At 43.9% G+C, this 22,032-nt stretch overlaps 1 long non-coding RNA gene across 1 annotated transcript in view; it reads right to left on the bottom strand.

Annotated features, from left to right (window-relative positions):
• Positions 1–7,035, bottom strand: part of LOC130144947 (uncharacterized) — a 33,107-nt gene extending 26,072 nt beyond the window's left edge. The window contains exon 1 of the long non-coding RNA XR_008820319.1: positions 6,620–7,035. This is a non-coding gene — a long non-coding RNA (uncharacterized LOC130144947). The remainder of the gene's footprint in view (positions 1–6,619) is intronic.
• Between the last annotated feature and the right edge of the window lie 14,997 nt (positions 7,036–22,032).

Raw genomic sequence — 22,032 nt, 5'->3', positions numbered from 1 at the left:
TGGAGAAAACTCTACGGGATACGGACTGTCCTTTCTCCTTTTAGGATAGCAGCTAACATAATAATGTCAACCTTTTTCATGGCATGAAACCCTAAGGATTTTCCCTTGGAGCTGTGGTTCTCTGCAGAGTGACTGCAAACCAATTTGCCTTCCTAAGTTACCTCCCAGCATCACACAGAGGAGTAGTCCATGGCCATCACAACAGTGTGACTAGGTCATGTCACTAACTTTTCAGTACAGTACTCCTTCAAGAGGTACACATACAACAATAACCACAACCAGTCCAAAATCTTCATAGAAACTTGCATCTATGCATTTTCCCTTAGCTAGTCTTTGCAGAATCTGCTGGGCAAGAGGCAGATCCCATCTGGTGACAGCCCTGGAGCTTACGGCACTGACCAGGGAAGAGGATGACTGCAAGTCAAGCCCTTGCTTATCCTGAGCAAGCTTAATGCCTTGAACTTCACCACTCAGTAGCTTTTCTCAGTGCTCTCAATCTGGTATCAACAGTGATACCAGCTAAAGGGTCTCCCCCATGTGTCATAACAACCTTTGAAAGCCATGCATTGTCTTTGTATTGAATGGGAAAATTGTTGAACTCTCAAAAATGCTCACAGGAGGAGATAACAGCAGCAGATGCCCTTCTGTGGCATATGCCATGCCAGAGGATGCTGTTTAACCTCATTCTGCTTGCTTTGCGTGCTGACAGTACCAGCCCCCACACTGACTTGCATGCTCTGCTCTTTAAGGCTCAGAGATTTGCATCTGTTTCACCAGCAGACACCATTTTATTTTTGGATTAGTCGACCCTGGAGTAGTAAAGAAATTTATGCCTGTTAAAGATAATTTCTAACATCAACGAAACTTAAAGAAATTTACTCTAATAAAGCAGTGGACATGTGAAAAATCACAGGCAAAAGCTAGTAAGCAGGAAAAAGATATGCCAGTAAAATGGAAATGTTAATTACACTTAAACATTATAGCAGGTTTCTCCTAAGTGCTTAGGGTCTCAGCTGACCTGACGGTTGGGCTGACTGCCCTCTGTCCCCCATCTATGTAGCATTTTGGCCGCCCCATGGTTCCCTCTTAAAACTCTTTCATGGCTTTCCTCTAAAAAAATACAGCTCCTTATATTAAATACTGCTGTGGTGACTCTCAGTTTTGTCCTCCTATTTTCTGAGAGATTCACTTCTGAAATACTAATGGTGAAAGCAAAACATGGCATATTTTCCTCTCCCAGGACTTTCTCTGCCTTAACACTGCTATGTTGTACCTGAACCAGAACATTTCTTCTACTCTAGCCAGTCTTCTTGCTGGTTATGACTTTTGTGGCATGGCAACAGCTCTGTGGAAACATTGTAAGAAGGGTTGATTTTATATAATATCTCAGGATAGGGTTCATTCAATTTAATTTTATCTGTTTCTAAGTTAGGTACCTAGTCTCAGTCATCAAAGTGGAACAGAGACCTGGATGAACATGGATGATGCACCCTTTCACCCTTTGCCTGTTTCTCTTCTCTGACTAGAGGAGACGTTAGTGACTGAGGCATAAAGAGCACCTATATTTCAAGTCCTTCAAGTTAGGTGAGATGAACCTCACCAGCGAACCCCAGGGCCTTTAGGAACTTTCCCTGAGACCACAAATTGCACCAGACACGACTTTCAATTATTCCACACTTGCCTCTCAAGGATTTAGTCCACTCTGTTCCACACCAGTGCAGTTACAGTAGCATAAAAATACACAATTAGTATTAATTATGATGGCAATGGTTTTGATGTTTGCGTTTCATGGTCCAGCTTAAGGACAGTTTTCTCACTGTGGGAGTCATTCTTGGAGTAGACTTTTCGTCCATCAGTCTAATACAAAGCTCAGAAACCCATGAGTTTTCAGACCTGCAGTCATTTTACTGTCACCTGAAATTGGAGAAATACATATTCCTGACTGGGTTGTGTATTCCCACTGACTTCCCATGTATTCAGGGATGTATATACACATTCACAGAAGTAATAGTATGGCAATGCAGAAAACTGTCTATGATTAGCAGTACCTGTTGCTGTCTGCTAAGGGTGGTTCACCTTTGCTCATACTGGGCTGGCTGCCAGTTGTCTTGAAAATGAGTCTCCTTTGCCTTTTCCTTTCCCTTTTTCTTTTGTTTTAATCTGTGTCTCACAGAAAGTGAAAGTGCTTGCTTTTGCACTCTGCAAACAAGTACTAATGAGGTCATTAAACTTTGATGACCATCCATTTAGGTGGCACACCTTTGGACAAAGCTACATTGTGATTCTGGGTAAAGGCAGTTTTTCAGCTCCTAACGCCAGACAGGTTGTAGCCAGGCAACGCTTTGCTGGGCAGAAGCATCGCTCGATGAGGCTGATTAGGAATTCACCTGATGAGAGATTACAAGGGAAATTAAGCCTTTTGGAATGAGAGAAAGAGGAAAAAAGAAATTGAAAAAGAAAAAAGCACCAGCAGCAAAGACCTCTCTTGCAGGAGCCAGCAAGGTACAAGGGAGAAGTCAGCAGTAAATAGGAGGGAGAAATAGGGTGCTGCGCAGGCAGGGCTTTGCTCTCAACGTGAGAAAAGCCCTGGCCCACTAAGGAAACAGAAATAAAAATCCGTGTAGGTTTTATCAAGATATCCACAGCTCCTGTGTTAGCTGCATAAAGAATGATCAGAACTTTGGCAATTTTTCAGAGCTGGTGTGTCTATCTGCTTCAGTTAGCACACTGTCAGAGAGGGGTGGCTTGTACATCAGTGCTCCAGAAATCACAAACTCTTGCAAGAGAAATTGGGATGTCAGCAGGCAGGAGGCAGATGCACCCTAACGTCCTATTTCTGTGAAAGGGTCACAGGCAGACGGACAGTGTTCAACAGTCGGGCAAGGCAAGAAACAGTGCTCAACAGACTGCAGTAGTCAGGGAGTTAAGAAGTTACCTAATTAGGCACTCTGGATTTTCATTTAAAGCTCATTGGAAACAAATGATCTTTGTTCTTTTTCCTATAGGGATCAGAGGATTAGTCCCCATACATAAACCGTGCCTTTGACAAACAAAGGAAAAATCAACACATAACATGACAGGTGTCTCACCAGTAGAATATGAAAACATGGTGCATCCCAGCAGAGGCTGCTTTTGCAGGAGTGGCTAGCCATCAGTCTTTGCCATCCTGCTCTCAGAAATGTGATTTATGTTGTGAGGCTTATAAGGGAGGATCACTAAACCTCTTGATTAAAATAAGAATGTTTATTTCTTTCAAGACAGAGTTCAGGGGAAAAGAGACTCTGAGCATCTCGAAATGGCTGCAGTTTTCCTCCAACCTCGCTCTTACAGACCTCGCCTATGTGCAGTTCACCCCACAGTTGTTCCACTCATCATTGATTTTCCTTTTCTCTTCTGAATGTAAATCAATAGATCTGCAGCTCGAAGTAAAATCACAGCACCTCTAATGAGGAACATGGGAGAGGCTGAGTTCCTGAATCCTAATTCAGAAAACCCCTTGAAAATATCCTTAATTTTAAGCATGTGTTAAAATATGTAGCTGCCAGTGACCTCAGTGAACTGTGCACCCTTACAGAAACCACGGGGTTTTGCAGAACAGACCCAGAAGGAAGTCCTGGGGAAGCATCAGCACCAGTGCCACACAGGCAGCTCCGCTGAATGTGCATGTGCCCGGTGGTGAGACACTGCTCATACTGCAGCTGTGCAACAGTGATTCACTGGGACAGGCTCTGTGTTAAAGATTTTTCCCCTAACTAAAGACAGACATCCAAACAGGAGTTTTGAGCAAGTCAGGCTCTTTGCTGTTCCTTCTAAATCACAAGGAGGGGCTTGTGAAGCTGCTGAAAAAGCATTTCTGTGAAACTCTTACTGTATCCTCTCTGATAAAGGCTTTCCCTTGCTGTTAAGTAAGTGGAGTTCAGAGCATATCTTCTAGGTGGTGGAGGACAAGCATAGCATCCCAACACCAAAGAGCTGCTAGCTAGTGTCCCTAGTCTATGCACCACCAGTAAGTAATTGTAGCAAAATAACAGGCCTATTTAAATAATACCCACCCCTACATCCCCATGTAAGACACATAGTTAAGTAATACTCCAGTCTTTTTCATTTTACAGCATTCTCACCTACAGGCTTGGAAAACCAGTCTGGCTGGAATTCCTGGTGCATCTCAATCTGTACACTGACCTAAGACATCATGCCAATGGCACCGTCCACCAGTGCAATGCATTCACATCCACATACTTGCTATGTGTGCACTGGGACATTACGAACTTTACCTGTGGAAAGAGATGCTGCAATAAAGGTACCTTAAGGGACAAAACTATTTCCATTCTGACTCACCTGTTGAAAAACATGTTCAGAAAAACACAGAGGTCTGATTTGCACACAGCCAAGTGTGAATTGTACAGAAATCATTTTAGGAGCCTTAGAGTGTGACAGAGAGCAGAGTCAGGCAAGAAGATTGCAATGGTCAGCACATGTGATTGCATCTTGGGAACTGTGTGCATGTGTGAGCTCCCAGCTGATGAAGAATGGATACACTACAGGGAAGAAAGGCCACTGTAGAGGAAAGGGAAGAGCAGGTTTTACGAGAATCAAAAATGCAGAAAATCAAAGGAGGCTCCCAAAGGTGCCTTAATAGTAGTTGAAGACAACAGTAATGAGCAAAAGACAAAAAGAATGTGAAGAAGCAGAATATCCAGGTGAGACTCAAGTTTCTGAAATCAGTCACCACTTTTGTATTTGATGTTTTCCATATTCTTTAAATAAAATGACATGTTTGACAAAGTACTCATCAAATCTGCAACAACCTCTACATTTGTTTATTTGCACATTCACTGTTTTATGACTCCAGATGTTTTCATCTCACAGATCCATACATGGGAGTCACTACTAAAGCTGCTGGTGCTGATTCCCAGCCTGTACCTTCACCTGCCCCACCAGGCACCTGGGCCAGCAGCAGCCTGTTCTGCCTTCACACAAACAGGTGTAAGAAACTGCTCCCTGTTTCCCCAGTACTATTTTCCCTTTAGACAACATCAGCCACGAGACCAAGCATCAGCTCTCAGTATTGCTACACAGATGGGGAAGGGGCTGGCTTCCAGGCCACTTCCCTTGGGCCACTTGTGGCCACAGCAAATGGCATCTAACTCTTCCTAGACACCTCCTAGTTAGGAAGCAATTCAGACAGTTAAACGATAGCAGCCAGTGACACTGTAGATACCATTTTTGGTCTGAGATATTCAAATGGCAAATACAACAAGGAATCTACAGAAGATATGGGCTCTTTTGGAGATGGAGAAGATAGGTTATGACACTAAAATAGCATTATATGCCCACATTAGGCTGTTTCTTAGTGTCAAGAAACTGTCTTTGCCCCCCTTTTAGAAGGAGGAATTAGTTTGTTGTAAATTTATCTGACAGGATTTTGTATGTCTTCTGCAGCAAGGGCCCAGATTTAGCAAAGATGTCACAGAATTTCTGTGCTGTATTCACTGAAAATGTTGATTAAAGGAAAAACAGAGGAGTAAGAGAGAACTCCTTGGAGAAAATTGAAGTTTTTCAGCAGCCTGTATTTTGTTTATCCTGATATTAACTGCCATGTATTTAATACTGCCCACATTCTAGGTTTGCAGAGTGCTACTGATTTTCTCCTTGATGAGATACAATTACATCTAAATTGTCTGGTGGAAAGACGTGAGTTTGTGCAGCTGGGCTTGAGAGCACGTGCAGACACGAGAGGCAGTTTGACACCATGGAATAAGATAGATGCATCATCTAAGTGATCAAAAGTAAAATAGCTCATCATGGTTCTACTTGAATTGCTAGCTCTAAACTCAGGAGGTAATAATCCCATTGAGATGCATGAGATTGTTCACTTCCCAAAGCTATGGCTTCTGCAAATTCGGCAAGATATTACTGTATTGGTTTCACTCAATTTCCACATAATCCACAGGGAGGGAGTTGGAGCACAGTTCCATGGCAAGGGGAGAGTCATCAGAAGCTCCTCTATGTGAAACAAGAACTTAATAGATGTGTCCCATTGTCTGTCCTGGCTGTCACAAGATGTACCATGTCCTGCCTGCCTCCGACCCGCAGAGGCCCTGGGGTCATTCTCCACCTCCATGGGTAAAATCTGCCCTTGAGCACAGCTTGGCCCAGACTTGCACAGCATCACATTGGGGCATAGCAAGGGGCTTCCGCAGGGGTAAGGCTGCCCATCACCATGATGGGTTGAGGCTCTAGGAAAACCCTTTCTAGCAATTTTCTGAAGCTAATGGGCTTTTTGCCACAGCCAGGTTTCCTGGGTTCTAGCCCTCCCAAGGACATTTCCTGGGTCCTTATAGGCAGCAGACAGATGAAACCTCATCTAACAGCAACAATGTGCATATTAACTCCATCCTGAATCCTTGAAAGGACCTGCTGGGTGTAGACCCTGTGGCAGCGCTGCTGCCTCGCTTCACCAGCACTCTCCACCAGCTGAAAATACAGCTGCAGCTAAATCCGAGGTCACTGCTGCGGTCCTCCGGATGGGTTTGTCATGACTCTTTGTTGTTGCTGCTGCTGTTGGCAATTCATTTCCTCCCCCAAAAGGTGACCACAAGACATAAATTTACTGTACCTGTTAATTCACTGCCACTATGAGGGCAAGCATCCTTCTTCATCTCCACACCCACATGTCCCAGTTGTGGTCCATCTGTGTGACTGATCTTCTTCTGCCACAGCCCTAGTATCTGCTCTTCCTACTATAGTATTTCTTACTTTTTTTCTACAAAGAAGAAATTGTCTTCCTGACACATTCAGGAAGAGAACTTTCTCGTGTCTGCCACCTCCCCAGCTTTTACTCTCCCCACAAAGTAAATGCACTTCACACTCCCCCAGAAGGGCACAATAGCTGTTGAGGAAATGAGTTCTTTTTCCTTAGGTTTGGCAGTCAGATACTATAAGTACTTGCATCTGTTTTTTCCCCAGTGAGAAAACAACTACAAAGTGGCTAAAGCTGCTGTGACAGCTAGCCACAGCTCATGGCTTACCCGCATCTCCATTTCTAATTGGATGGGGTTTTCTCAATGAGGTTACCAAAAAAAAACCCCACAAAGAAGCCACAACCAAAAAAGCCTGCAGAAAGAAGAGGAAGTGTTCATGATTTAAGGTTGGGGGTTTTTTTTAGTCTCTTTATTTGTGCCTGTTTCTCTGCTTCTGGTGACAGGCTGGAGCCATCTACAGTCACAGTGGTGGAGAGGGCAGCACACAGCATCACCACCGTGCTCCTGGTATGTAAGCAGAAGCAGCGGCTGAGCAGGGTGGAGGCTGCAGAAGGAGTACAGCTGCCTTCTTTCCCCCTACATACCTGACCCTGTGCGTGGAAATGCAGGCCTACAGCAGGGCAGGTCATAAGACTTCCCTAGGGAAACCCTAAGGTAAATGTGACGGTTGTGCTCTGGTCTCACCCTCGCTTCAGTCCTACCAAATAACCTTGGTTATGTCCAGCCTCTTCCTCTCCTCACACCTATCTCACCCGTTTGGCCTGCAGGCTCGGCAGAGAGCAGCTGTGCTACAGCCTGTGTCATTGCTGTGGTGCAAATCATTAATACTTGCAGAAGCAAGAAATCTCCAGGGATTTCTGTTTCTTTGCTCGTGTCCCTGACATCTGTAAAATCTGGAGGAGGTTCAGGTTCTTGCCAGGGTGTTTGGGAGCACAGAGATGCTGAAAGATCATATCCTTCACTCCATTCTGAAAGGCTGTGGCTGATGGAATTAGCTTTTAATGACAGGCAATTGCATTTAAAACAGGAAAGAGGGAAGCGTTGTTTTCCCCTGCAACACTAAGAGCTGCTGTTGGGCTCATGCTAATATTTTACAACCTGTTTCATCAGCTGCACCCTGGTCTGAGAGCAAGGGAGCCATCCTGTGCTGTGCCTGTGGGGCCGGGACATGGAATATGACCTTTATGGACCAGCTGACTTTGCCTTTTCAAAAAGGAAACTATAGGCCTGCTCTAACACTTCTAATTAACTTTTTGTGCTCAGAATTTTTCAACAGACTTTGAAGGATATAGGCCAGTTTACACAAGTGGTAAATTTGGTCCTAAGAACATAAACAGTTATCTCAAAACTGTCAGTCTTCAGTATTTTCTCTGGACATGCCCTCAACAGTGAACCAGACAACATCAGAAATGATCTCAGCCTTCTGAATGGCAGTGTGGGTGATGAATTAATTATCAGGAATTGTATGAGCTTTTGTTAAGCATAAAAGATTATTTACAGCAAGCTATTTTAAGTTTGAGCTGTAATGGGAACAGGCTGACTCACCTGCACTGCCTCTTATAAAATCAATCCAAGTATCTAACATGGTCATCACCTTTGTAGATGTTTTATGTGGAGGAGGAATACTTTTTAAAACTTGGCAACAGCAGTTATGAGCTGTGAATATGATCCTTCTAGGAGTGTTTGTGTACTGAATTTCTCCAGGTGGTTTTAAACTTGGATTAACATCTTCAGCACCTACATGTGCGTGTTATGCCTGTCTTTATCCAGTAATGCAGCTGCACTTCTCATCCTGGTCTTCAGGTCACGATAAGTCTGCACAACCAAGTTAATAAATGTAAGTGGAGTTACAATAAAGCAATATTCACATGATGATTCACAATTTAGGGTATCAACTCACTTACTTTGACAGTGCCATTTTCAAAGACTAGTCAAATGAAAGCTATTGCTTCTGAAGAATAAGAGAGATGATTTTGCAACATTGTTTGATGGTTTTGATATTGCTATTTCAGGAAAACAACAGAGGACATTTAGTCAAGGTGTAGCTTTAGCCAGTCCCTGCCTCCTGTAAATCCTGAGCACTGCTCAGCCCATTGCAGCCACAGGCCAGGCAGCAGCACACAGCGAAGCTCACCACGCACACGTTTCTGTATTTCCTGCTTTAAGTATGCTCAGTCGTACACATCTGGTCTGTCCTGTGAGAGAATCCATATGAGTCATCACAGCAATGAGCTGCAATGAAAAGAGACTGGCCTTTATTGTGGATGGTAATTCTACTTAGAGGAGAGAGATACAAGAGCCCTTCATGGTCCCATATTTCAAAGGGAATCTCTAAACAGGAGAAGAAGGAATCTTACAGACACACTGAGCAACTATAATTTTTTTTTTCTAAATTACCTAGCAGCGTAAGTATTGGCAGCCAGAAATATATTAAATTACTCTGTGTTCCCCAATTCTTTCTGTTATTAATCCCATACAAATGAAACATATGTACATAATCCTGCAAACATCTCATTTAATTCAAAACAGTATCTGTTTCCTTTTAAGGCAAAGTGAAATATGTGCTAAAGATGCAGGACTAATTTCTTCTGTTGGAAAACGTCCTTTTCCCCAGGCATGCAAGCATTTTAGTTGATAATTTTTTTTCCTGCTTCAGTATGGCATTCTTGCTCAAGTCTAACTTTCCTTCTTTGCGTAAAAAGCATTATACACAATGCAAACAGATGACAATTTTGCCTTTCAACTAGTTTTCCTATCGACCATTTAAAAACACAGTTTCTCTTAATGACCATCTCTGTCACCCAGGAGCATGGTTCACCAGAACGGTGCTAGGCAGTCATTTCCTGAGAGTCATTTCTGTCTGTGTGAGAGTGCTCACCCTGATTCTGACATGCAGCCATAGAAGCCCAGACATGTACACATTTTTTTATTATCGGGTCCATCTGAATAACGTTGCAAGAAAGATGCTGAGCATCAGGAGTATTGCAGTCATGAGAAAGAATGACATCCCCAGTCCTCAGCAGGATTCAGCTGCAGGGCCTCTGCATTAGAGAAAAGGGAAGTGTAGCTACAGCAGTGTTTCTCATTAAAGCCATGGCCCTGAGAACAGCTATTTAACGTAATTTATTTTGGAGAGCAAAGAGATCAATAACTCAGAAACATCTATTTGCTGTCTTTCAAATCTCCCCTCCAGTCTGGGAACATACTTATTAACCTGAAGCTATTTAAACAAAAACCAAACCAAAACAAAGTCTACAAAGTTCTACCCAACTTTATTTTCAGGAATCGAGAGGCATCTGTCAAGGGAAACGACATCTGTTTTGAGCTAAGGAAAGGCATGTGCTATGCATGAGTGGAGCTTGTCAGCAGCACGTGACTGAAATGCTCTGGTTTGGTTATCGACGCACATGTTGGTGCATGCACACACAATGCTGGCAACCAGAGTGCTTATAATGGAGAGGAGAACATATAAATATTCTTCCTTTATGTTTCACAAACCACTTGGGCAAAAGAAAAAGAGCTTCATAAGAGAAAAGAAAGCAGAGTAAGATAGGAAGAAATTGCCAACAGAACAGAGTTAATAGCACAAGTTGTCCTTTCTTCTCCTCTGACAGTGCTGTCTTCTGTTATTTGCAGACAGGAATCAGAGCAAGCATAAAACATCAAGTAAGATTACTATACACTGCGCCTGATGGTGTGAATTACACCTAACCTCTGGGCTGTCTCAGTTTTCCTAGTACAAACCAGATCTTCACTCTTCCTATTTTAAAGGTATCATTGGGCCATTGACAAAAACATGAGCACTACATGTTCTTATCTGCTACAGCCCCTCTTCTGTTACTTATAATAAAGTTTATGTATCCAGGACATCTGCTCTTTTAGCAATTGGTATTTGTAGGGATAAATGCAGCAAAAAGGTGTTTGAGAGAGAGATTTCACATTATTCCCAAGTGTGCAATTTCTTCTTTGAATGCTGGAAACTGCACATAAGCAGCTACTGTTAGAAAAGCTACAAGCACAAAAGGATGAGAAAGGGCAGAGTAGAGGTAATTAAAGTTGATTCCTTGTTGCTTTACAATGACAGACAATGAGAAATCAAAGCAGATACCACCGGCAACTGGAGTCACCGTGGACGAGGTAGATTCCTTATAGACACTGTGCCTGGGATGGACATCATCTCTATGGATAAGTGAGGGTAAACCTTGATGTAGTAGCTGAAGATGATTTTGGTCTTCAGCCTTCTGGTGATTCATCACCCTCTACCCATCTGCTCCTCTCATGGCAGGGCTGGCAGAGGTCCACACACACTAGGGTCTCAGGCAAAAATTCAGTATTAGACTGAAGCAGCTCCATCAGTGTCTTGAGCTCAGACACAGGATCCCGTGGCCAAAGACTTCCTTTCACCAACTCCAGGACGATGATAATCTCTGGCAGAGGAGCAGAGCAGGCAGCTGGCAAAGACTTTTTCTTAAACAGCCACTGCAAGATTTCCCACAGACGGTGGGTCAACACCCAAACACACTCCCCCCAGCTCAAGCCCTGGTCTGCCTGCCCTGATTGAAGGGAATGGCTTCTTACCCCCAGTGTCTGAAGTCCATAGGCCATTCCTGAAAAAGCACAGAATATTTGTTGCTCCACTATAAATGTAACCTGAAAAGCTGAAATGCAATTCTGTCACGTTGAGCTAGGTCTCAAAAACACCAGGTCCAGTCCAAAGCCTGTGAAATAATAATAACAAAGAGAGTCTTATAGGCTTTCACTAGGTCTAGAATTCATTGCAGGTTGTTATATATGGGATCAAGCTATTGAAAAAGGAAGGGTAACTCCCCTGCAAGAACAGTTTTGTCCTGATCATCTGATTTCCTGGACCTTTTCAACCAGTTCAGTCAAACATTTTGCAAAAGTTGTGAGGCAAAAGGTTTCCTCCCCACAGCTTTGACCATTCCATGCCCACAGACAAACCCCTTGGAGCCCCCAGGCACCCCACACAGATCCCCAGCTCTGTCAGGTGTCTGGCTGATACTGAATTGGTGGCTGCAGAGCCTCCTCAGAGTCTCTGTGTTTTGATCAAAAATGGTTTTGATTTGCCCAGTTGCTAAAATAAATATTTCCTCTCACCTCCCCAATATCCACTAAAATGGAAATTGGACTGAAGCCTAGTATTATGTATAATCTACAAAAGGAAAAGCAGGCTTCTGAAATTATTATACTTCCTCATTTTGAAGTGTTATGCCTTATTTCACACCACAATCAAGTGTACGCTGCTGCTTCAAATTTCAAGAGTAGGTTGAACAACTTAAATACACTTGCAATCTGTATTAAGTAGGAGGAGAAAAAAAAGAGTAGATTGTATATTTATTTATCTTTTTTGCTTTCAGCTTATTGCTGGTGCAGGGATACTGACTTCAGCATCTAACATGTGACTTTTTGCTAATAGAGCTGTTATTTTACTTCAGCTGTTCTCAGTACTTGGGCTATATTTGTGATGAATTTAATGGAAAAAGCTAGGTATGTAGATGTGTGTGTACACGTGTGCATATGTACATGTTTGTATGCAACCTGTACCCCACCTAAGCAAAGGAAGAAAAATGGCTTGGGTTTTTGGGGTTTTTTTTGTTGTTTTTTTTTTTTCTGTGAGGCTGCAGTAATTAGAGCTATTGCAATTACAAACAAAACAGAGGATGCAGGCCTTTCACGGGTCAGACACATCTCTGTGGCTGTCGTATGAGCACAAAAACAGCAGCCTCTGGAAAACAATAGGCTTCTCAGCTATGTACAAGGCTGTTTTGTGTCAGGCCAGTGCACAGCGTGCTCTGCACAACAGGCAACCAACAGCTTCTTCTTCCCACAGATTTGGACTTTGTCTAGTATCCTGATTGGCACCTTAAGGCATTTTCCTATTAAATAATGTTGTTGATGAGCACAGGTTCCCTGCAAGACGAGCACTGTTAGGGATATTATTCAAGGGTAGAAGGAGAGGCACAATTGTGCAGTGGCTTAACCCTCTCTACTGCTCACTTTTACTCCTTCTCCCCTTCCCTAGTTCCAGCATGAACCCCAGTGGGACCTGGTCAGCCCAAGACTGTGCCCACACCCCAAGGACTAATTAAAAAAACAAAAGGCATAGTCACAAGATGTAATGGATCTGCTAGGCTTTTTGGTACAACAGAGCACACTGCCATCAGAGCTGTTCCTTGGGGTGCAAATGGAAGGAGGAAGAAATGCACCTCTTTTTAGATTCAGGTTGTAAAAACCCACCTGGGGGGTGGGAGCCTGTAGGAACTGTGAGTGCGAGTGTGTTTGTAAAGGTGGGGAATGTCTGCCCAGATCTCCTCACAGCAGCCACTGCAGGGCTGCCACACAGCCCAGAGCAGTCCAGATCCCACTGACCAGAGCTGCCAGCTGGTCCCTGCAGTCCTACCCCACCTTGGCAGAAGAAAAGCAAAGAGAAGCTAAGGGAGACAGGCTCATCATGCACCACTGTCTGACTGATAAGTCCAGTAACAGCCTCGCTCAGGTAGATCTGTTTCCCCACTGTGAAATGTAGGCAGAGGGATATGTGCAAAGCAGTGTGAAATACACCTGGGAGGAAAGACTTGCTGCCACTCTCAGTGCCATGCATGCAGCACAAATGTACGAACAGCACAGAGGTGCCTGTCAGATGCATAATTTTCTTGGAGTCATGAGGAGGTATTACGTATATAAACTACAGTGTGCAGGGCTATACCTGCCCCAGAGGTGTAACTTTCCCAGTGGCTGATTTGTGTGAGGTAGTTTGGGGTTTTTTTCTGCAAGTCCAGCTCCAGCTTTCTAGTTGAATTTCTGGTTTCACTTCTTTTAAAGTACGAATTCTGTTTTGGTTGGAAGGTAGCTTTACCGGCAGTGTGAATGATGGCAAGGGGAAAAAAGACAACTTGGTACTGCTAGTTTGAGATGTAACTAGGAGCAGGACCTCCCTGTTGGGTGATGCTTCTGGGAAAGATTGGGTGACCAGTCTGCCCTATTCCCTGGGGCTGCTCATTCACACCGTAGAGTAAATCCACACCTGTCTCAGGAAGCAGTCCGGAGACTGTTTTTTTTCCAGCTCCCAGCTCCCAAAGGGGACATCTTCGCAGGCAAAGTCAATTCAAACCTAGGGATGAGCAGGGTGGATGCACAGGGTGATGGGGCTAAGAGAACCTGCCTGCAGGTGAAAGACCCGGCTGACTCTCTGGAGGAGTACAAGGTCCAACAAAAAGGAGGAGCTCTGCTCCAGCTGGGGATGCCAGACCCACAGCTGTCACAGCATCATTAAGTTGTTGAGTTCTGCGGGCGTGTGCGCGTGCACACACACACACACACACACACAAAGACACACAAACTCTCGCTCCCCCTCACTCCAATTTATTTTAGGGAAGCAAAGACTAAGAAAGCTTATAGGTATTTATATTATATTTTTATAATACATATTATAGTAATAATCTATTAATAGAGACGTCATTTGAGTGCTGATTTCCTTCAAATCTGTTTATCCACTACTAGCATTCAGTAAAGAGAGATGCTTATAATATTTAAAAGGGACAGCTGTTATTGTATTGTACTGGAGGGAAAGTTTGTTATATGCCATTAACTGCTTGTCTTGGTTATGTGTTTTGAGGTAGTATATGGCGTGTAAGGCAATATACCTGAATCTCTGGGAGACTAGCAACAACTAAAGACTTGGCAACACTCTCAAAAACTCTCAGTTTAGGTAGTAAGAGTAGTCAAACAAGCCAACAAAACTAATGAAAATCAAATATGAAGTTTGAGCTTAATTTGAACATGTTTTTTCACCTTTCTTTACCACAAACGTAGTGTCTGTCCCAGTCCAGTGCCCGGGATTTAAGAAGGCTGCTAGCAAACTAAAAAAGTTTCAGGGAAGAGCTACAAAAGTGATTCCTGGACGTGTGCCAGAAAGGTTAAATTAAACTCAGTCTATTTAGTTTGTCAAAGAAAACCTTTGCAGGTGATTTGAGCAGCGGCATACTTACAAGGAATGGGAGAGGACTAAGAAGGATGGACCCCACTTTCCCCAGCCCTGCCTGCCCCACAGGAGTTTATACACACCCAGAAGGATACTGGGCCATCCCACACACCTCTGGCCACAGGCAGCTGTTTTCTGCAGAAAAGCTGTGGGACAGAGGATCAGCAGTGACTGCGAACCCAGGCACTAATGTAGCAAAATCCAGCAGCTAGAGTCTGAAGACAGAAAATGTCAGACCATGAATAAAGTAAGTTTTCCAACATGAGCAGCAACAAGCTACTGGGGCAGCATAATTCTTACAGTTGCGTAGGGTTTTCTGTCCCTTTATTACCATAAATCAGGCTTGTGTTGCTTCCATTAAAGGTACAAGCATAATCAGAAATTATGGTTTAGACAAAATAGTGATTGAATGAACATTTTCAGCCTCTGTCATGCAGAAAGTCAGCGTAGAGGGTTGTTCTGGTCTGTACAGCCTGTGAGTCTAAGGCATTTCTTCATAACAGCATAGGCGGGTGCAGCCAGGACAACACACAGCATATGACCAAAAAGAAATAATTTATTCTCTGTGATACAGGATGAATAGATTTTCACACCATTCAGATCCTTTTTTTTTTTTTTTTAACCATCCACCATATGCCAGGAACTGGAGAGGAGTGTGGAGAGTGAGCCTGCATCTGCTTCCTCCTTCATGCTGTGCATGCTTTTTATAAAAGTCCTTCCCTGGAAAGCAGCAGAAGGCACCGCCAATAGCACTTCCCAGGGTCTGGGTGAATACTCATGCAGGGGATGCACAATGGTGGGAGTCAGTGCAAAAACACAAGAAAGAGATGCAAGACCATGGCACAGATGATGTGTTAAGTGTGTCCCAGCATAGCCAGGAGAGGGAAAGTTGACAAAGATGAATGTCTTCAAAAATGAGAAGAAGATGTTCCTCTTGCTAATCCTCTTGTGTGGGAATAAATATGTACAAGTCTTCACAGGGAGTTAGTTGGTTCTGGATCCAGACAATCCACCTTTCTCTCACTGCTCACAAGCACATTGTAAGAAAAGTAGAGTAAAGCGAGTTGTGGCAAAGGTCAGCTTTTATTACAGCACTGTTTACTGCGCTGGCTATATTAAAATTGTAGTCTCATAAACAATACTCACAGCTACCACCTTTTTCTTGGCTGGAGTATTCATCCAGCTTTACCCAGATCTCTGCTTAGGGTCAACTGGAAGCCATCGAACTATTAGACTGCACTGTTTATTCAGCTTTTAGTTTCTTCAGCTTTTATCTCATGTCATTGGAGCTTATGTCCAGCAGTTTTTATAGGGTGCTTGCAGTCAACACATTTGTATGTGTCATAGTTGTTTTGAGTAATGATGGTGCATTGCCGTGCTTATAAAAATTAGCTTGCTTGCAAAACTGCTTCAAATTTTACTGTCAAAGAACCTGGCGACTTGCTGGGTTTTTTTGTGAAACAATGACGGTATTAGTACAGCATCAGCCAAAGGAGGTGTATCATTCATAGCATTCACACTTAGCTCAGGTGACTAATTATAAATGATAAATTCTCCAAAATCAATTTGTCACAGACTTATGAGCACCTTGTCTCAGAGCTACAGCCCATTTCCCCTGGCACTTGCACAACATCAGAGAATGGGAAACTCATCACCCAATAACTCTGCAATTACTCTTCAACCAGATCTAGAATTACTACTTAAAGTGCATTACTGTTACTATACAATAGATAGGATTAGGTCATCAAGTTTGCTTTCTGTGTCTGGCATTGCACATATGACAGGGTTCATTTTCTAAACAAAAGACTGTCAGTGTTACTTTTGCTCTAACACATGCAAAGCCAACTGTATAAACATAGAAGTATTTCTGTACCACCTAGCTGCTCTGTGGTGCTCTGAAGCAGAGAGGAGACAGTCCTCTCTCTCAGCTCCCAAATTGCATCCAGCAAGGCAGCAATTCGTGCTGGAAAGCCTAGCCCAACTTGTCATTTGTCAGTCGAGAGAGTATTTGAGGGGAGTATTTTGTGTCATAATTTGTTCAGCTAAGTTTTTGGGCACCAAGACAGCCAGATGGTTAATTCCACTATTTATTTTTTTAAAAAAAAGGAGGAGCAGGGGGGAGGGAAGTCCCTTGGCACAGGGTTCTGGCGCAGCAGCAGTTGGGATTGTTGACCCAGTGAATGTGCCCAAAGATCCTTTTCAGCCACACAAAACCGTTCAGTTTTGCCATTAGCATATCAGAGGTGGAGCGGTGGTGGGAAATGGCACAGGCAACAAAGCCAGGAGCTCGGCAGCTTTGTGTGACCGCAGCTTAGGGAGGCAGGAAAAAAAAGATAATTGGCCATTTGCTGCACAGTGACAGACAGATGTTGACATTTTTCTCCCTTGGCTGATCAAACCCCACCCTCATCGCCAGGTCCGGAGGAATGCTGCCGTCTGCCCCATTCAGACAGGGGGCTTTCTGCCCACTGTCCCGAGTGACAGGGCCGGCATTTGCATACAAACAGGTATAACTCACGCAGAGAAAATGGAGAGTGTGAGAGAGATTGCCTCTGACTTGTTTTTTTCCTTTTTTTTTTTTGTCACACTCTAAATCGGATCTCAAATAAGGTTTTAATTCTGATTAAAAAGGGCAGGCCACATACATCAGTTAAATGCTGCACCCTAGATCACCTTTGCCCCATGGAAAATCCATGGGAAGAGGCCAACTTGCCTCAGACAGCCTTCCTTCGCTTCCTTGCCAGAAAGAGAAGTTTAGGGGCCCCACAGACTGCACAAAGAGTTCCCACTCCCACACACTGTGGAAATCCCAGAGGGAGAAGTTCTTGAGCTGCGTCAAGCCGGGGTCTGTAAATGTACCCTGCTGCTTTCAGCTCTGCTCTCCTTCCCGCTCAGAGCATCATTGATGCAGCTTCCTCCAGACTGGCCGCATACAACACGGGGACAAGGAGGAAGCGAGATCTGAACTGGCAACATATTTCTTGGCACAGCATTAAAGTCAGCCAGCATACTCTAAGGACAACTCTGCATCATTTCCATTTGTCATCCAACTCACAGATCAATCCCTGGAGGCAGAGCAACTGCCAGGTCGTGGCATGTTAGACTTTTCCTAGAGCCAACCAATATTATTTTTTCTGACATCTTAGTTGCACTGAATATCTTATCTATCATTTTTCTGTATGAAGAAAGGCTGGCCACCTCCATGGCTGTTTTTCTGCACACCTTTCTCTATGCAATAGCCCTTGCTTCTGTAGCAACACTGGGACAACGCGCAAGGACAGTGTGTGCAGTCATGAACTCTGGCTAGGAAATCTCTGTGTATGCCTGGTAGTGTCGCACAGACAAACCTGGCTGGTCAGAGATTAAGGCCAAGCCTTGTCTGGCTCCAAATTATGCAATCCAGGCAAGGAAGACTGCGGGGCAGATACCAGCATCAATAGCAAAGGGTGACCAGGCAGTGTATACTACTGACATGGAGCTATTTCCCGTATAGTCATCACCCTTCTGCTCTCATTGATCAAATGAACTTCCAACAATCTGGGCTCTCACCCAGCTTTTGCCTATTTCCAGTGACAAATCATGATTTCATAAGGTTTTGGTTCTGCTTTAAAAGGCCATCGTGAAGCCAGTACCTAATGTATCTGTTTAGAAAACACTTATGAGGGTAATGAACCTATTAAATGCTATCTAGATGCAGCCTGGACCAGAGAAAGTGAAGTCCATATTTGAAGTCCACAGCTGAGCTTGGATTATAGAGTTTAGTGTTGTCAGATTTAGCTTCTTATGAGATCAAGGGCCTTGTGCTCAGCCTGATTGCTGTGGAGGGGATGCAGTCTCACTCCTGCTGGCCATGTTTCCTTAGGGGTACAGAAAATCTCAGCTTGCAGAAAGGGTCTTTGCACCACTCTATATTTCAAAGTCAATTGACTTACCCAGCCTGGACAAAGAAACCACAGAGAGCTAAAGCTCTGCTAACTCATGCCTCAGGCCAAGCTGAGCCACTTCAGAGGCGAAAAGGCTTAAGTGGCCCCAAACACCCAGGGGCAGGGGGGATCAGGCCTGTCAGCACACAGTTCAGCTCCTAGCTCAGCAGGTACTGGCATCTTGGGAGGGTCTTGGGATTCAGGGTTAGAGTCTAAGCCCACATTTAGCTTCAAAGATTTATGCGTGGTTTTTAAGTCCTTCATTTGTTTACAGGCATAATGCAGTAAGTGAATATAAAACTAGATTTAATATGTTGGATAAATTATTTATTGCCAGTTCATTGTAGATTCATGTAGTTCCTAGTAATTAGCCCAATCAAAGTGCAGTGGATATGAAGAGTCATCATTCTTCTGCCTTGTCCCAAGGGGAAGCCACAACCACAACTGCCATTCACCATGGAGCATAGATCTTACATGCACAGTATTTCTTTACACATACATCTACAATCACAGCTGGGAAATGAGCTTTTATTTGCTTCAGATGCACAGGGTCCTTAGAGAAGTTTATTCTGCTTTATGCTTAGTTCTCTCACTTCTCGCTAGGGCTCTGCAATGCAAATATTTCCCCATGAAGGCATTACCGTGTTTTAGTTCTTTCTACACCAGAATATATGCTCTATGGCAGGGGTCCTCAAACTACAGCCCATGGGCTGGATACGGCCCCCCAGGGTCCTCAATCCGCCCCTCCCCGGTATTTACAGACCCCCCCGCCCCCCCACTGGGGACTGGGGGGGAACCAAGCAGCCGCAGATGACGGCCTGCCACTTCATCCACGCGCTGGCCCCCTGGTTAAAAAGTTTGAGGACCCCTACTCTTTAGCCAAAAGGGCCCCTTCTCAGCTGATTCAAACCCTGGGTTGGCTCAGATTTACAACTTACCTCATATAAATAGCGAAAATATGTCTTGCTCTGCCCTGCAGCACCAGGGTTATTAGATTCTCAGACAGAGTCACCCGTTACAAGAGGCTTCATAGTAGTTACAGGGGTCCAAATTGGTCTTGCAAAATTTTGACTGGAAGGAAAGGCTTGGGAAGGAAAGAGCAGTCTGACTCAAACCCCACAAAGAGATCGGTAGGCTCAGAAAGGAGTGGGAAGTTTGAAAGGTAACCTGATATCCAGGGCGCACTGTACCTAAATCAGAACACTTTTCAGCTGTGATGGAGTCTGTTATAAACAGGAAACACTATCCCCCTCCCCATTGCCAGCCCGGTAGAGGTACTTGAAGGGAACACTTACATTTTCCATTTAAACTCATAATCTTAAGAGTTCAGTCAGGTTATGTTCTGTGTTGGGATGGGAATATTTGTACTTACACAGTTTATCGATCTGGTCTTAAGTTATTGCACTTAGAAAAATAATGAAAACGGGCTTTGAAAAAATAGAGCAAGTAACTTTTAGCAATCATTAATTTTAAAGCCATATCAAAAAATTCAAATTAGCAACGATGCTGGTCGGACACCTAAATGTAAGCTTAGCTAGAGATTTACACCTGCCTTCTGTTTATAGTAACAAGCCAAATTTACACTCAAGCAAACTGAATGCCCCTATACAGACTCAGACGCTGCAGCATCTACTTGTTTTTTCTGAAAACAGCTGTAAACAAGTATGAGAATCTGGATTAAAAGACGGTTAAGAAAACCTTCTTTCTAAAAGATCTTGCAATTGTTGAAATTAATGTACCTTCCTTTTACACCTGTAGCAATGCAGTGCAAGAATCCCTTGCTTGGTATGTGCAATAAAGAAATGCTGTGCTCTTCACATTTTAGTGTCAAGGTTGTGTTATGACCTTATATTCATTGTATATGTCACCTTGCTGCAAAGGAATTAAAAATAAGACTTTCTAATGAGGGTAACAGAAACATTAATAGCTGGCTTGATCTGAATTTAGATTAAGGAAGGACAATGGCTGATTTTTAAGTAAGCAGCTGCTAAAGAAATCCCCAGATCAGCTCCTATGCTTGTAGGAAATCTCTTAATACTTGGAAAGAGGGAGCCTTGGAGATCATATAAAATGTAGCTGCTTTTCCAGGCCTCACCTCAGTCACACAAGGCTCCTCCACTGCAGCTGTGTGTGTACCCAGACCTGTCCACCTGTCGTCTCTCCCTCCCCACCTCTGGCATTACGCGGTCTCCTGCTTATGGGGAAGTGCCTGGGGAGGGTGTCTCTGATACTTTTCATAGGACTTGTCTTCATTTGGCAACTCCTCCAGCAGCTGCTTGATTTTGTCAGGGAGCTGGCTTGACAGCCTGTCTGCCCATTGTCTTCCCCCCACCCTTGCCCTCATATAATTCCACATTTCACATACAATCAGTGGCAACCAGGATGAAGAGTGTAGAGCACTGTTTCTTTTTAAGGTGACCACCTCAATATGCATTTTCCAGGCACAAAAGCCTATTTTTAGCACAGGATGCAATCTGTGGCTTAAAAATGCTTGCTTGATCAAACCTCTTCCTTTTCCTTGTTCATGGAGATGCAGCATTAGGAGTCAAAATCCCTTAACAAATTCAGTGCTAGAGGGCGGAAAGGCAGTAAGCACACTAGCATGGGAGAGAGCACTTGCTATACTTGATAATCAATGCCCAAAGGCTGATGGAAGACAGCTAAATTATCACACACGAAATTCCCGTCTCCCTGGAGATGAGTGTTTCTGCTGATGAGGTAGTAAGGAGCAGTCACACTCTGAAGCGTTTCTGGTATATACATGGATGAGAGTGAAATCTGCACAAGGAGGACTCCTGCAGCAGAGAGATAAGTGATTTCCACTGCAAGGCACTGGGCACAGGCAGGCTTTGCTGGTCAGGCCCTTGCTAAGAAAGCCTCCTCCTGGACAGGACAACAGGGGCCTTCCCATTTTCTATTTTCTTCCTGCTGTACTCCATGAGAGACCACGGGTACAGGAAAGATATGATGGCTGAAGAGGAAAGACCCAGACAGCTCTTCTCAGCCCCATGCTCCTATAATCTTCAGCAGGAAGGTCTCCAAAACTGAGCTGCTGAAACAGTGTGGTGATGGGAGGAGAGAGGTCTTGCTTTGCATCCCATCTACTTGCCAGCCTTTTTCTTAGAGGTTCCTGCTTTATAGACATCAGCCCTTGTCTGAACCACAACTGACCAGTAATGCTTTTCTTATTGTGTCTGATCAGCATTTTCCCCTTCCTGTTTTCTATCATGCTTACAGAGACCTGTGACGTGGGAGATTCTGAAGTCCATAGAGCTGAATTGTGAAAACCACAGTCTGCTGGAAAAAGAAACCCTTGCCAGCATAACTGTACTATTCCCCTTTT

The sequence above is a fragment of the Falco biarmicus genome, chromosome 2 (assembly GCF_023638135.1).
Source record: "Falco biarmicus isolate bFalBia1 chromosome 2, bFalBia1.pri, whole genome shotgun sequence".
Taxonomy (NCBI): Eukaryota; Metazoa; Chordata; class Aves; order Falconiformes; family Falconidae; genus Falco; species Falco biarmicus.
This window is presented reverse-complemented; position numbering and strand designations above follow the sequence as displayed.